This window comes from Cupressus sempervirens, chromosome 6, assembly GCF_028749045.1.
Source record: "Cupressus sempervirens isolate cs-2001-9-10 chromosome 6, ASM2874904v1, whole genome shotgun sequence".
Classification (NCBI taxonomy): Eukaryota; Viridiplantae; Streptophyta; class Pinopsida; order Cupressales; family Cupressaceae; genus Cupressus; species Cupressus sempervirens.
This window is the reverse complement of record NC_143123.1, coordinates 63138303-63153635: the sequence shown is the minus strand read 5'-3', so window position 1 is coordinate 63153635 and position 15333 is coordinate 63138303. Positions and strand designations below refer to the sequence as shown.

The following is a 15333-nucleotide window of genomic DNA, read 5'->3' as shown; positions in this document are numbered from 1 at the left end:
CTGAGTGTTCCATCTATTCTCATGAGAGATTGATTCGAGTTGAATCACTACTCATGTACCATGGGTCAATGAGTTTGACTCAAAAATTATACAGTTAAATCCTGATAGCTATATCACAATTTGACTTGCTGTGGAAATCATCTCCAACTTATCAACTAATGAGCTTAAGGGGCTTCCTAATGAATGGTTCACAAGGCACAACACTTGGTGAAGATTTTGCAAATAGGGTTGCGAGCAGAGTGGGTTTAACCATGAAGGGAACTCTATAGTCAAGCACGCCCAAGCTGGAGTACTAATGGGATGGGTGACCTCCCGAGAAATTCAAGTGCTTCAGCTTTCTGAGCATCACCTAATCCAATGAGTGCTAAGTATTCCATTTATTCTCATGAGAGATGGATTCGTGTTGAATCAACACTCATGAACTATGGGTCAATGAGTTTGTCTCAAAAATTACACAATTAAATCGTGATAGCAATATAAAATTTGACTTGATGTGGAAATTATCTCCTAATTATCAATTGATAAGCTTAAGGGCCTTAATAGCAAGAAGCAATTTTTGCATCATGCCTTATAAAAAACCCCTAACCCTAAGCCAATTTATACAAGCATTTTTTCCGCCTTAGGGTTAAAAGTAGTTACAACATGTCGGCCCAAAAATATCGATAAAATTGCCCCAAACCCCTGCACAAGGCCCAGCCCAGCCCCGAACCCCGCCAAGGAATTATGGAGTATTTACATTACTTCCTTGATCAATCACCACAAACTAACACAACTCCACCAAAAAACATCTTTTCACCTCAAAGATGGACCTTAAAGAGCCTATCTTAGGTTTAGGGATAAGAATAGGATTTACATTTTGAATCTGAGCAAACGGTTCCAAAACAACTTTTATAGAATTTCAAATATAAGTCAGTGTAAAAATACAAGGTTCCAGAAAAAGTGGTCCAACTTTTGAAAAGAATACCTTTTGATCCAGCACTCTAATTGATAAACCGCTTACATTGTTGGAAAGCTCTCTAAGCACTCTATAGTCCCATAGACCAGCTACAACCATCCTCTAATTTTTAGGGTTGAACGAGGCCATTTAGTTCCTCAAATCTAACTCCGAACGGTTTCTAAAAGTATTTTGGGCAACTTAAACTGCAACATTCAAATAGTGAACCATTTTGAGTAGATTCTTTTTTCGGAGCACTTGAAATTTCAATTACAACCTTCTCCTAAAGTCACATCCTCCAATTCCTCATAATTCTAGCTTGCCAACAAAACAACTTTTTTTTTGCATTTGCATGTATCTCAAGATGTGCCAAAAAACTGACCCAAAAAAATTAACAATGGAAATCTAAGAGTTGGAATCTCTATTTTGCCCAAATGGGTATCCAGAAACACAAACATGTCAAATAGAAACTATCTCTAGCCATATTCTTGGGTGATACAAGATTGCCCTTACTCTACTGGATGCTCCTGCATAAGACACCTAGGGTAGCTTGAGAAGTGACCCTATTACGTCTGATTTGGTTGAGAACAACCCAAACGGTCAACCTCCTCCTTAGACTACTGGGTCGAGTCCTTTATGTCCTCCTTTCCACATCACTAAGTACTCATTGACTTTTTTTCTAGTACTCCTCACAACTATCCAGGATATCTCCAACCTCCTTCTCAAAGATAGGAATTGGACATTGCTCAAGTACTGATTCCTCCTCTATACCAGCTTCTTGATACTTTGTTAAATCTGCAAAATTAAAAACAAGAGAAATATGGATTCCATTAGGCAACTCCAACTCATATGTATTCCCTAAATCAGTTTTCTTCAAAATCTTGCAGAGCCCAAATGCCTTGATCTTTAGCTTATTGTAGGTACCCACTAGAATTGTTCTTTTCTCAAGTACACCATAACCTAATCCCCAACTTGCAACTCCTTTTGCCTTCGCTTTTGATCTGCCCCAGCCTTATACTGCATGTTCATCATGGTGATATGCTCATGCACATTCTCATGTACGTTCTTGATATGTTCAACAAAGTCCTCTACCTCAGAACTAGTCTTGCCTCCATGCCCCATCTTCCTCGATTCTAGTGCAGTCCTTGGACTAAACCCATAAATAATTTGGAATGGTGACCAACCAGCACTCATGTTCACAGTATTATTGTAAGCAAATTCTGCTTGTGCTAGAACCAAATCCCATCCCCTAGGCTTATTGCCTACTAAGCACCTCAACAAATTACCTAGAATTTTGTTTACTAAAGTATGCCCATCAATTTTTGGGACATGTGCAAAACCAAACTTCAACTTCTTCCACAACATTCTCCAAAAATACCCAACAAACTTTGTATCATGGTCTCAAACTATACTCTTTGGAAGACCAAGTTGATGATGGAATATTGTCATTGATGTCAAACGCACTTAGAAGATTGTTGAGATGTTGTCATTGATGTCAAATGAAGACATGAGATTGTTGTTGCCTATAGCATGATGATTTGATCAATTCAAGATTAACTATGTGAAGGTACTAAAGAAAAGGTTATATTATGAGTTTACATATATAAAGAAAAGAAGACACATTACAGTTAAATAAGAAAAAGAAGCTAAAAATAAAGTTTAGAAAGAAGACTTCATCAGGACTGGCAGATATTCAAGTGAGCTTCTCCATCATTAATTAATGGCAAACAAGATTTGTGAAGGATGATATCATATGAGGAAGGAAGATAAAAATGAACAACTAGTGGCAATAAGAACTTTAGTGAAAACACCCATTTGAATGACAACTAAACCGACAATGTGTAGCACGATGGAAATTACAAATCATCATTTATACAAGTCTGAAGTATTATATTTAGCAATAAGTTTGCAATGAACAGTGAAGATAAATTGATTATCCTATCACAATACATTGAGGGCGTACTGAAGCTGCCAATATAAGCAAATTCATACAGATGTTAAGAGTTTCCAAGTCAGTCTGCAAAGACAATATAGAGATATTCATGGTAGTGACAATATACATAGATGAGGAAATAATATTATCAGATAAATCCATGGAACGTGCAAAAATCATATGAATCATATATGTACAACAATAAATAGTAAGACTTAATGAAGTGAAGCAACCCAAGAACGAAATCCATACTAATGTCTTCCCAAGGCCTTGATGGAACAAGCAATAGGTCACGTATTCTAACTAACTTCTTTAGTTGTCGAACACACTCGAAAACCTTACACAAATTTCTTCACATCCTGTGACAATTGAGGCAAAAAATAACGTTCACTAACAATGGCAATTGTCTTATCTCGACCAAACTGTTATGCAAACCCCCCACGATGTTTCTCTTTAATCAAGTTCTCCCTCATGGAACACCTCAAAATGCCTAGTTGACTCCCTTTCAATAACATATCATCTTGTATCATGCAGTCCAGCCACCTTGCCCTATACAAGGTAATAGGTTCCTTGTAAGCCTTCCAAGCCTCTATAAAGTCAAGATCCATAGGGTACATAAGCTTGAGTTCAATAAACCCAGCCATTTTAACCTGCATCTTTGACAGTAATATTTGCCTCCTACTAATGCATCTGCAACCCTATGGGATTGTCCACTTTTATGTTTTAATACAAATGTGTAGCTCGGCAAGAACTATACCCATTTCAAGTGCCCTTGATTCAATTAACGCTGGGTATTGTAATGCCTGATGATCCATATACAAAAAAAAATCTTTTGGCAACAGATAATGCCTTCAATTCTTCAATGCTTGAACTATTGCATAGAACTCTTGATCACAAACAAAATTCCTTCTCTTCGCATCATTTAATCTCTCACTAAAATATGTGATACTCTTACCTTATTGGCTCAATACAGCTTCAATAGCACAACAACCATTGGCATTGCAATCCACCAAGAACACCTTGTGAAAATCAGAGAGTGTTAACATAGGTTGCTTTGTCACCTTCTTTGGTAATTCAAAACTCCTTGCAGCTCCTGCAGTCCATTTGAACTATTTTATATCCCCCCTTATTGTTTCAATTAGGTGTGCACAGATACTACTAAAATTTCTAATGAACTTCCTGTAGAAACTAGGCAAACCATGGAAAGACCTCACCTCAGTGGAAAATCTCATGGTAGGCCATTCTTGGATGACCTTCACTTTATCTGGGCCATTTTAAGACCACCAAGTAAGACAACAAACCCCAAAAAGACTAAATCCTTCTTGACAAAGCTACATTTCTTCAAATTCATCATTAGTTTCTCTTCCCTTAGCTTCTCAAAGACTCTATGAATATGCATCAAATCTTCATCTAGTGCGTTACTGAAAATCAAAATATCATCATACTACACCATAACGAATTTTCCAATTAATTTCTTCAGTACCTCATTCATGAGTCATTCTAGGATGACCTTCACCTTCTCTGGCTCCATTTTGAGACCATCAAGTGAGACAACAAACCCCAAAAAGATAATCCCTTTTAACAAAGCTACATTTCTTCAAATTTATCAAAAGTTTCTCTTCTCTTATAGATTCTAAAAGACTCTATGAATATGCATCAAATGTTCACCTAGTGTGTTGCTGAAAATCAGAACATCATCAAACTACACTAACAAATTTTCACATAAATTTCTTCAGTGCCTCGTTCATGAACCACATGAAGGTGTTTAGTGCGCTGGTTAGTGCAAAGGGCATGACTAACAACTCATACAAACCTTCCTTGGTCTTGAATGCAATCTTCCATTCATCACCAGCTTTGATCTAATCCTGGTGATAGCCACACTTGACATATATCTTTGTGAAGTATCGAGCTCCACTCAAGCAATTCATAAGATCATCTATCCTTGGTAGGCGAAATCTGTATTTGATGGTTATCTTATTTATGGCCCTAGAGTATGTACACATCCTCCACTCTCCATCCCTCTTTGGTGTTAGTAGTGCAAGTATTGCACATGGACTCAGGATCTCTCGAAAATGACCTTTCCTCAACAGAACCTAAACTTGTCTATTCAACTCCTCAGTCTCAATAGAAGTCATCCTATGAGCAACCTTGTTAAGAAAACTGGCTCCAGGGACTAGATCTATTTGATGACTGATTTACCTTACTGGTGGCAATCCCTCAAGAACATTATCAAATACAATATCTTGAAACTCATTCAATTCATTTTTTAGACTTCAAACCTCTACTAGAACTTCTCTACTACCTTCTTTGGCCACCCTAGGTATTAAAGCATAACTCATCCAGAAATTTTCTCCCATCAACAAGACATACCCTAGCACTACTGCTTACCTTTGATTCTTCTTTTATTAGGGGTTTCAACTTGTGGGGAGCTCCATCTTTTGTCAAAGAATAGGTATTTGCACGACCATCATGTACAACATGCCAATCGTACTACCATGACCTTTCTAGCAACATATGGCATGCATCCATCGGTATGATGTCACATATGACCTCATCATGATAGCTTCCAATCTTGAATTTTAACCAACCACTGTTCACTAGCCATGACCTTGTGGACATCTTGCAACTAGGCAATCTGATACAGATGTGAATGTTTCTCTCTCTTGAGCATTCACTTTGTGACCATCTCCTTTAAGACAATATTGTTAGTGCTCCTAATGTTGATAATCACATCACAGCACTTATCTTCAAACTTGCACTCAGAACTTTAAAAGATCTTATACTTGGGGAATGTGATTGGTATTAATGGGGTCAAGGCACATCAAAAGAAGATTCAATTGATACTTGACTAGCCAGCATCTAGGAACATTTTACACTTCCGTGGTTTCCACAGCTTATTTGGATACCACAAGAGGTTCGTGAAAGGGTATTCACAACTTGCAGCTCCTTTGAAAGATCTCACATGAAAGGGCACCTCTAAATGAAACACATTTATTTGATAGGCTCAAACACATCATGAACACTTGCTCAATTTTGGATCTTTCATATTTCTCTCAGAATTCAGTGTTAAAGTGTGACATCAAAAGAGGCTATTTGCATGGTTCTTATGCACAGTTGTCATCCCATTACCTATGAGAGTAGGAAGTTGAGGGATGATGAGACACAATATTCCACCTATGACAAGGAGATGCTCACCATTATGCATGCATTGGCAAAGTTTTGTGAGTACTTGGTAAGTGCAAAGTTTTTCATGAGGACTGATCATAACAACTTGAAATACTTTTTGGAGCAGAAAGGGCATAATGAGTGCCAAGACAAGTGGGTCAGCAAGATACAAGCATATGATTTTGACATTGACTATGATAAGGGGAGAAAGAATGCTGTTGCTAATGCACTTTCTAGGAGGTCTACAATTGCTGCACTTTTCTCTGTGTGAGATTTCAACAGATTGGTAGTCTCAACTTTTGGTTGAATATTTCAAGAATCAGTTTGCCTGCGAGATTATGCATAGTTAGATTTAGGATAATAGATACATGGTGCTTCATTATGATATTTATATAAGAACAAGATTCATTTGGTACCTGGATCAAAACTGTTAATAATGATATTTCCAGTCAGATAATGATAATTATCAATAGAATGATCTATGATTCTATTATATCCATGTATGTAGACCCATATACATGGAGTATATTGATATACATACATACATAATTAAATATTAAATCATAAATCATTATATTGATTATATGAGAATTGAATTATCATTCATGTTAATCAACTCGATGAATGATTATCATTCCTGTTATTTCTTCAAAGTACAATTCGGTATTTACTGTTCTACATTAAGTTGATATTGAATACCATTATTAGTGACATTTAAATCAGTGTCAATTTAATCAATATTGAACATAAATTACAGTCATCGATAATGTAAATTGATAAAGATAAATTGCATCAGTTATATATTAGATTCGTATTCAATTGCATTTGTTGTATTAGCTATAGTAATCGGTCAGTATTGGTTCGATTAAGATACCAATTAGGAAATGGTATATAGACTATATGTGGAGACCTGTCTATAAGTAGACATCTCATCAAAAAAATATATATATTTCAAATTCAATCGATCAATGACAAGTACAGAAATTTATTAGTGCAAGTCATTTGGAGATCGATCTCTCCTTGTACTCAGAAATTTGTGATCCAAATTCAGTAATACTTGAAGTATTGTCAGTATCAGATTTATCTACATTTCTTGCGGAATATCATTGTCTCTTATTTCTAGCAGCAACCTGCAAAGAAGTATAAGTTTGTAAGAGCATCATTCAAGAGATAATAAGATTAAAAGGATATCTATATTCCTATTCAACAATAAATCTAATCTACTTCAACATGGTATCAGAGCAAAATTAAGGAAGATCCAATTAGATTTCAGACAGCACGTTATCTAGACTACCAATTTGCACTTAGAAAGAAATCACATTCCATTCTCTATAATGACAAGTGGAATCAAATTTGAAGTTCGTCTTGAAGGTATGTCAAACTGTGTATCATGGAAGTTCAGGGTTATGCTTATCTTGAAGAAAAATGAACTAAATTCATTTCTAAAAGTAAACATACTTGAACCAAACAATGATGCTGAGAAAACTCAATGGATCAAGAGAAATAAAAAGGCTATGTAAAATGACTGTGGATGCAGTTAGGGACCATATAGTTCCAATAATATCAAAATGTGACACAACATACCAAATGTTCAAATCACTAGAAGATATGTATGAAATAGACAATGCCAACAGTGCTCTCACATTGGAACGACAACTCCATCATGTGAAGATGAATAAGGTCAAAATTGTCACATCATACTTTATGATGATCACTGAATTGAGAGATCAACTTTCTCAATTGATCATCAAATTGATAATAAGGAGATAACATTGATGGCACTAGATGGACTCCCATCATCATGGGAATCATTTACTCAAGGAATAAGTGCATGTTCAACTTTTCCAAGTTCAATTAGTTAAAAACGGATTGTATTCAATAAGAATTCAGATTAATCATCAGGGGGGTGAAAAAAAATATTATCAATGAAGACATTCATGTTTTGAACTCTAACTCTCATAATAAAGGAAAGAAGAGGAACTACAAGAGAAAGATGGACAAAAGCACCAACCGAAAAGGCTCTTCTAAAAAGAGGAGGGACATATCTCAAGTACAATGTTTCAAATGTGATAAGTATGGACTTATGTCATTAAGTGTCAAGATAGGACAAAACAACAAGCCTCCCTTGCTGATGTTGGAAAAACTAGAATGGATAATGATTCAAAGAAACTTGTTTTCTATTCAGCCTTAACAAGCCAAGTTTCAAACAAACCCAATACCTAGGTGATTGATAGTGGAGCCTCACATCATATCACCAGATTTAGAGAGCACCTAGACACTCTTGTAGAAAATTCTGATGAAAAAGAAACTATTGGGGATGATTTTAACTACGCAGTCAAAGGAATCAAAACTTGTTCCATAAATTTGAAAGCGGGCATATCCCTTCAACTCACAGGAGTATTCTTTGTGTCAAGAATAAAAAGGAATCTAGTCTCCATTTCTGCACTTGAAGACAAATGGTAGAGAATAACCTTTACGAAAGGCAAAGTTCTAGCATGGCCAAAGAACTCCACCATCAAGAAGGCTCATATATAGGAATTAGACATCGATGTTTTTACAAGCTTTGCACTGATCCCACTCAAGCCCTAATTCACCAAACTTCAAAATCAAACGAAATTCCGCACAGAAGATTAGGGAATCTCCATTTCTTGTTGTATCTTTAATAGAAAAAATGTGATTGGTTTGCCAAAACTAAATCAAACACATGAAGGAACATGCAAGGGTTGTGCCTGTAATGTCCCTTATTCCACTTAACTGTTATCAATAAAGAGTTTAAGTATTTCCTTCTAAAGTCTTTCCAAGGGTGTGAATGCTGACTTGTTCTATCTCTTGTTTTCCTCACATTTTGAATCTCTTTTATGTCTTAATGGTAGACTCTTCTATTTATCTGTTTATTTCTCTTAATTCTAAGAGATACTATTACTGATATAGGATCAAATTATATACACTTCAATCTGGAATATTATTCCTCTATCTATAATAAGAGTTATGTCTGAGAATTCAGATTTTTGTCTATTCTTATAGTTATAATCAAGATTTATGTGCTTGCAATTCTAAGTGGGTTTCTAATTGGGTTTTTTAACTTCCTCGATGATGGAGAGAGCTGTATATTTCAAGTAAGATACTCTTATTATGGTGAGATCACTGATGTAAGTTAGGATTGGTCATATTAGTATTTTTTTATGTTTCACTCTTTCTTGAAAGCCTGATCAAAACCCTATACTTGTTCATGCATGTCTATCTATTCATATAGGAGATGCTCCATCGGATGTTTTCCATTGTGCATTGATTGTTCTTAATATGGTGATTGGAATGTGTCAACCTTGTGCTATATTTTCTTCCCTTCTGTGATAGATTCATTTCTTTAGATCGTTGCCAATTCATTGTCCAGAGATAATGGGTATTACGTAGGTTAGATATAACCTGTCTTTAACATGTTTTTCCTCTCCTTCGTTCTACCTATTACGGTTCTAGAAATTCCTTTCTTTGATCATAATTTATGCCCGTATTTGTGGGGTGATTTTCTGAGTGTTGTTTCCTTCAGAATCTAATTCGTTATTGAGAGGATGAACTCTATCATGTACAGATATATGCCACGGTGGTATGTGTTGCCTAATTCTTCTATGTTATGTCCAACGATGCTCTTGCTAAGGGAGTTAATTCCATCTTCCTCCTTCGTTTTTCCTATGTTGGTCATTGTCCGTGTGGAGTGTTTCTCCTTTCGTGATTCCAATATGTTCCTATTAGCATGTATATATGTTCTTAACCGCCGCTATCCTCTCTGATACCTTCCAAGGGTCTCTGTTATGTCTCATGATATCTAGACAGTTGTATCTGCGTCGACTGTCTAAGCTTCACTTGTGAGATTGGATTTTGCATTATGAATTGATGTCATTAGTGTTATCCATGTTGGGGAGATTTACTTGCTCTTCGATTCAAGTTCCACCTTGTATTCCTGTATGCTAGCTGGAGCTCGTTCGATAGTGGTTTTCTTCCTTTCAATGGCCTTTACATCCTCTGATCTGCCTTATTCGTTATTCCACGTTCCATGTTTCCCCCCTTCTTTTGTTCCCTTCATCTTATAAGTTATATGTTTGATCAATGGGATATGTTAAATCGATGTACCTGCTACTTATGGAATTGATTAATTTTTATTGGTTAATCTTTCATTTGCCTTGGTCTATCAATGTTAAATCACTGTGTTTCTCCAATGGGCGTCGAGCTCAGATAGTATATGATAACATGTATGTGACTGTCTAAAATAGTTGATATTGAATCTGTAATCATCTTTGGAGACATTGCGCTAGGTTACCTTAGGGTCTGTTTGGTTCCTAGAAGATGACAGGAATTGGTTTTTTCAAAACCCGGATTTGAAAATTTGTGCATTTGTTTCAAAATTTGCAAAATGGAATTAGCATACGGGACTTCCAATTTTGCCTCAAAACTAGGTTTTCCAACTTCCTAAAAAAAGTAGGAATTGAAAATCAAAACCTGGTTTTGTTTTTTAAGTAGTGTAAAAACAATAGATTGGACTACTTTTTGAAATTTGCCTTCAACTCCTAGCTTACGCATAAAAATGTGTCTTCACACGCATCTTCCGAGTGAAACAAACGGTTTCAGTAAAATTCCAAGAATTGGAATGAAGATATATAAATCCTTGATTTGGCTAAACCAAGGTTTGTAGAAATCCAAGTTTTTTAAATTCCACGAACCAAACAGAGCCTTAGCGAAGTCTTTAGACACAATATAAGTTCGTCCAAATCAGACTTAGTATTGACCGCTGAGTCTATACTAACAATGATAATAACTTCATGGCTCAGTACTTGGCCTTTTAACTATAATCTAATAATTTATCAATTACTATTTTATTAATAATTTTATTATGTTTAATAATATCTCTTAGCACTATTTTATTCGATTAAGCTATATCTCATTTCATTGTATTAATAATAAATGATTCTATTTATTTTAATTATTGAATTTATGATTATCATCTAATTATTATTCTTATAATTATATTCGATAGGTGAAATATAATCTTTTATTAAAATAATAAATTGATCTAATACTTATATTTATTAATGATTTGTATATATCTATATTATTATAAAAATTTATTCAAGAAGGGGGCAGTACAGTGCCCTACGAAACAATAAAAAAGGAACTTTCCAAAATAGTGTTAGCAATTTAAAAGTGTATTAGAACTAATTCATTATGATTTATGTGGACCCATGTTGGTAACCTCTACAGGAGAACTCTTGTACTATATAATTTTTGTAGATGGTTTCTCTAGGAAAACCTAGATATATTTTCGTAAATGTAAAGAATTCAAAGAAATCCTTATGAAGGTCAACAAAATCAAAGCTCTAGTAGAGGGAATAAACTTCAAACATCTTTAAAGAGTTGTGCAAATGTTGGAATTAAGAGGGAGTTTACTATACCTTATACTCACCAACAAAATAGGGTGGCAGAAAGAAAGAAAAAGACAATGGTAGAAGTTGTTAGAGCTATGTATGATAAAAACATAGAAACTTCATTTTGGGTTGAAGCCTCTAGGATAGTTGTTGATGGGCAAAACAAAAGTCCTCACTCACTCCTAGAAAATAAAACCCCAAAAGAAGCATTCACTAACATTAAACTTGATATAAGTCAACTAAGAATCTTTGGTTATCATGTCTACATTCATGTGCCTAAAGAGAAGAGGTCTAAGTTAAAACCCTCAAGCAAGAAAGGAGTATTTGTAGCATACATTGAAACATCAAAAGCCTAAAGCATATAGATAACTGGATCAAAATCAATTGAACTCAGCAAAGATGTCATTTTGAGGAAGACATTGCTTTCAAGAAATCCAAGAGCTCTCATGAGATAAAAGATCAAGATCCTCCCAAAGATATGGAAAAGGATCATGTTCATGAGGTTCAAAGGAAGAATCTTGAAGAAATTGAAAATGAAATTCAAACTACTCACTTAGATGAACCCAACAATAATCGAAAGAAACCACTTTTGGCTAGGAAACTGATTCAGGAAGAAGAGAAGTATGCAGCACCGAGAGCAAGAGACCTCATAGATACTCTAGTTGTCTTGCCTTGATGAGTGAAATCATAAATACATAACCATCATATGTCAAAGAAGCTCTCAAAAGTATGGAAAGATGCTATGTGAGAAGAGTATTAGACCATTGTAGAAAATGGTGTATGGGACATCATACCAAGACCCAAAGGAGAATTTTTCGTATCATCAAATGGTTCTTCAAGATCAAACATGTTGAAGATGGTAACATTGAGAAACACAAAGCCCGATATGTTGTCAAAGGTTTCTCTCGGAAAGAGGGAATTGATTATGAAGAGACTTTTACCCCTCTTGCCATATATATTTATTTCGAAGTCGTAATTGCTATTGCAACATCAAAGGGATGGAAAATCCATCAAATGGATGTGAAGACTGCATTCCTAAATGGCTTTGTCATACATAATGTATGAATCACATGTTTGTAGATTGAAGAAGGTTTGCATGGACTTAAAAAAGCTTAAATGTTGATGGCATGTTAGCTACAGGAGAAGATCACCTAATCTCCCAGGAAAGTACACTATTGACATGCTGAAGAGGTTTCGAATGATGGAATGCACACCCATGGAAACAAATTTGCACAAATCAAAGGAAACAAAAGTTGACTCGGAATTTGCAAATCCTACTCTCTGCAAACAGATAATTGGATCTTTGATGTATTTGGTCAACACGAGACCTGATATTTGCTATGCAGTGAATGCTCTTACGTAATGTCCCTTTCCAAGAAGAAATCTAATAATAAAAAGAATTACAATATAAAGATTGTGAAGAAACCATACAAATATATAACTACATGATTAAAGTATCCAAAAAAATAATTTATTTTTTCGCTCAAAAAAGGCCTAAGCCCTTGTATTATAATTAAAAATTAAAAAATTATATTGTCTCCATTCAAACAGGCACTAGTAGGAAAGAATGGAGCAAGAAACCCTCCAATCTTGCCTGGGACCAGGGTCCTCTAAAAAATGATTACATCTTAAAAGGGGTGTTCCCCAGTTTGCTTATTCAAATACAAACACGTATTCGTTTCTTTTAAGGGAATTTAGAGCAACCCAATGAAAATTTTGGTATCCTAAGTTTGGCAGGAGGCAGATAGCACCACTCTTAATCAAGGAAAGGACACTATTGACGTTCTGAAGAGGTTTGGAATGATGGAATGCACACCCATCTCTACACCCATGGAAACAAATTTGCACAAATCGAAGGAAACAAAAGTTGACTCAGAATTTGCAAATCCTACTCTCTACAGACATAATTGGATCCTTTAAGTATTTGGTCAACACGAGACCTAATATTTTCTATGCAGTGAATGCTCTTATCTAATGTCCCCTTCCAAGAAGAAATATAGCAATAAAAAGAATTACAATATAAAGATTAAATGAAGAAACCACAAAAATATATATAACTACATGATTAACTTATCCAAAAAAATTATTTATTTTTTTGTTCAATAAAAGGCCTAAGCCCTTGTATTATAATAAAAAAACTTAAAAATACATTGTCTCCATTCAAACGGGCGCTGGTAGGAAAGAATGGAACAAGAAACCCTCAATTCTTGCCTGGGACCATGGTCCTCTAAAAAATGATTACATCTTAAAAGGGGCGTTCCCCAGTTTGCTTATTCAAATACAAACGCATACTCATTTCCATTAAGGAAATTCCGTTCTTGATAATTCACCCCTTTTAAGAGCCTTCCCTGTTTCTCACATCACAGTTTTATATGATGTCTTGCTTGTTTGTATCATGTCGAAATAAACTTGTCTACTACATAACTCAATTGAATTTATTAGTAGTTAGGCTTCAAAAAAGAACATAAATTGAAATCCTCTGTTTATCAAAACTGTCCATATCTAAGGTTAATTAATATACTCATAGAATTCTTAAGTCTTTCGGTTATTTTTGGTTGATAGGTTAAAGCCAGATTGATTAATTTTTCATTAGAATTTCACAATTTACTCTTTGTATACCTTTGCTTTTTCTTTAATATTTTGGATTAAGTTTTCTTCTTAGTTTCCTTAAGTTTAAAGGTTTGGCATCTATCTATTATCTCTTCTCTGCCTTTATTGGGTTCCTCTTATAGTTGAGTTGTGTCTATATTTGTTTTTATAAATGCGTAGGGGTGCGGTTATAAAATTAATGTACTTAAGTTGTACTCCAAACTCCGTAATGAGGTGGTGAGGTGTCAGTTGATGGCACTATTACTGTATATTGGGCTGATGGATTAAGTGCATGGGCAGTCTTTCTGCATGTGTGTTTGCATAGCCTTTATCATATCGTATCTATTCCAGCTTTCGATGTGGGTGATGATATTTGGGGTAATTATGACTTCGAGTGGACCGTCCTACATATTTAGAACTAATTTCAATCTTTATTACTACCTTTGTATGTTAGTTACAAGAAGATTTTAGAAATCAAGGTATCTTTGCACTTCTAAATTGAGAATTTTTATATGGTTTCCTTCTACACCAACATTGGCAAGTTTATTAGCTTCGATATTTTCTTCTCTCTATATATGTGAAATTTGGACATCTTTGAATTTGTCAATGAGAGGCATGGCTTGTTCTAAGATCAAGTTAATCTTCCAATTGGGAGTTGAGCGTTTTCTAATTGCATTTAGGATGATTTGTAAATCTCCTTCTATAACAAGTTTTGGGGATTTTAAGCTCCAGTCCTACTCTAAAACCTTCTATCAATGCTTCCAATTCTGCTATATTATTAGACTTAACCCCTATACATTTGGCTCTGGATACAATACAGGACTCGGAGCTAGAGTGAATAATACATCCAATGCCAGCTTGGTCAGGGTTTCCTCTGGAGGCCCTATCGAAATTAAGCTTTGCCCATCCGTCAAGAGGAGGGATTCATTTGCAAAGTTATCTTGCTAGCTTATTAGCATTTGTGTATGTTAATGGTGGGTTTAGAAGATTTTTCCAATTTTTCCTCATTTATGCATCCCAATCTGAGAATGCACCCTCTTCTTTAATTATGTTTCTTAGGTGATTATTTATAAATTCTATTATGCTTGCTTCTATGTTGTTCCAAAGAGATTTCACAATAATTTCTTCGTTGTTAAAAATCCTTCTATTTCTCTCTTTCCATACTTCCCATAACAGAATTGCAGGGCATACCTTCCATAGCCCATCATATATCTTAGATCTTCCTCTCTTAGGCCAACATTGTAGAGCTTCCTATAAATTGTTAGGGAAGGCCAAAAACCAATTAAGTTTTTGAGTTA

General features: G+C 35.1%; 1 protein-coding gene across 2 annotated transcripts in view; it reads right to left on the bottom strand.

Moving 5' to 3' along the window:
- LOC149551135 (MUS308 and mammalian DNA polymerase-like protein) overlaps positions 1 to 15333 on the bottom strand; it is a 245060-nt gene that overhangs the window by 82454 nt on the left and 147273 nt on the right. The gene's annotated exons all lie outside the window — the stretch shown is intronic.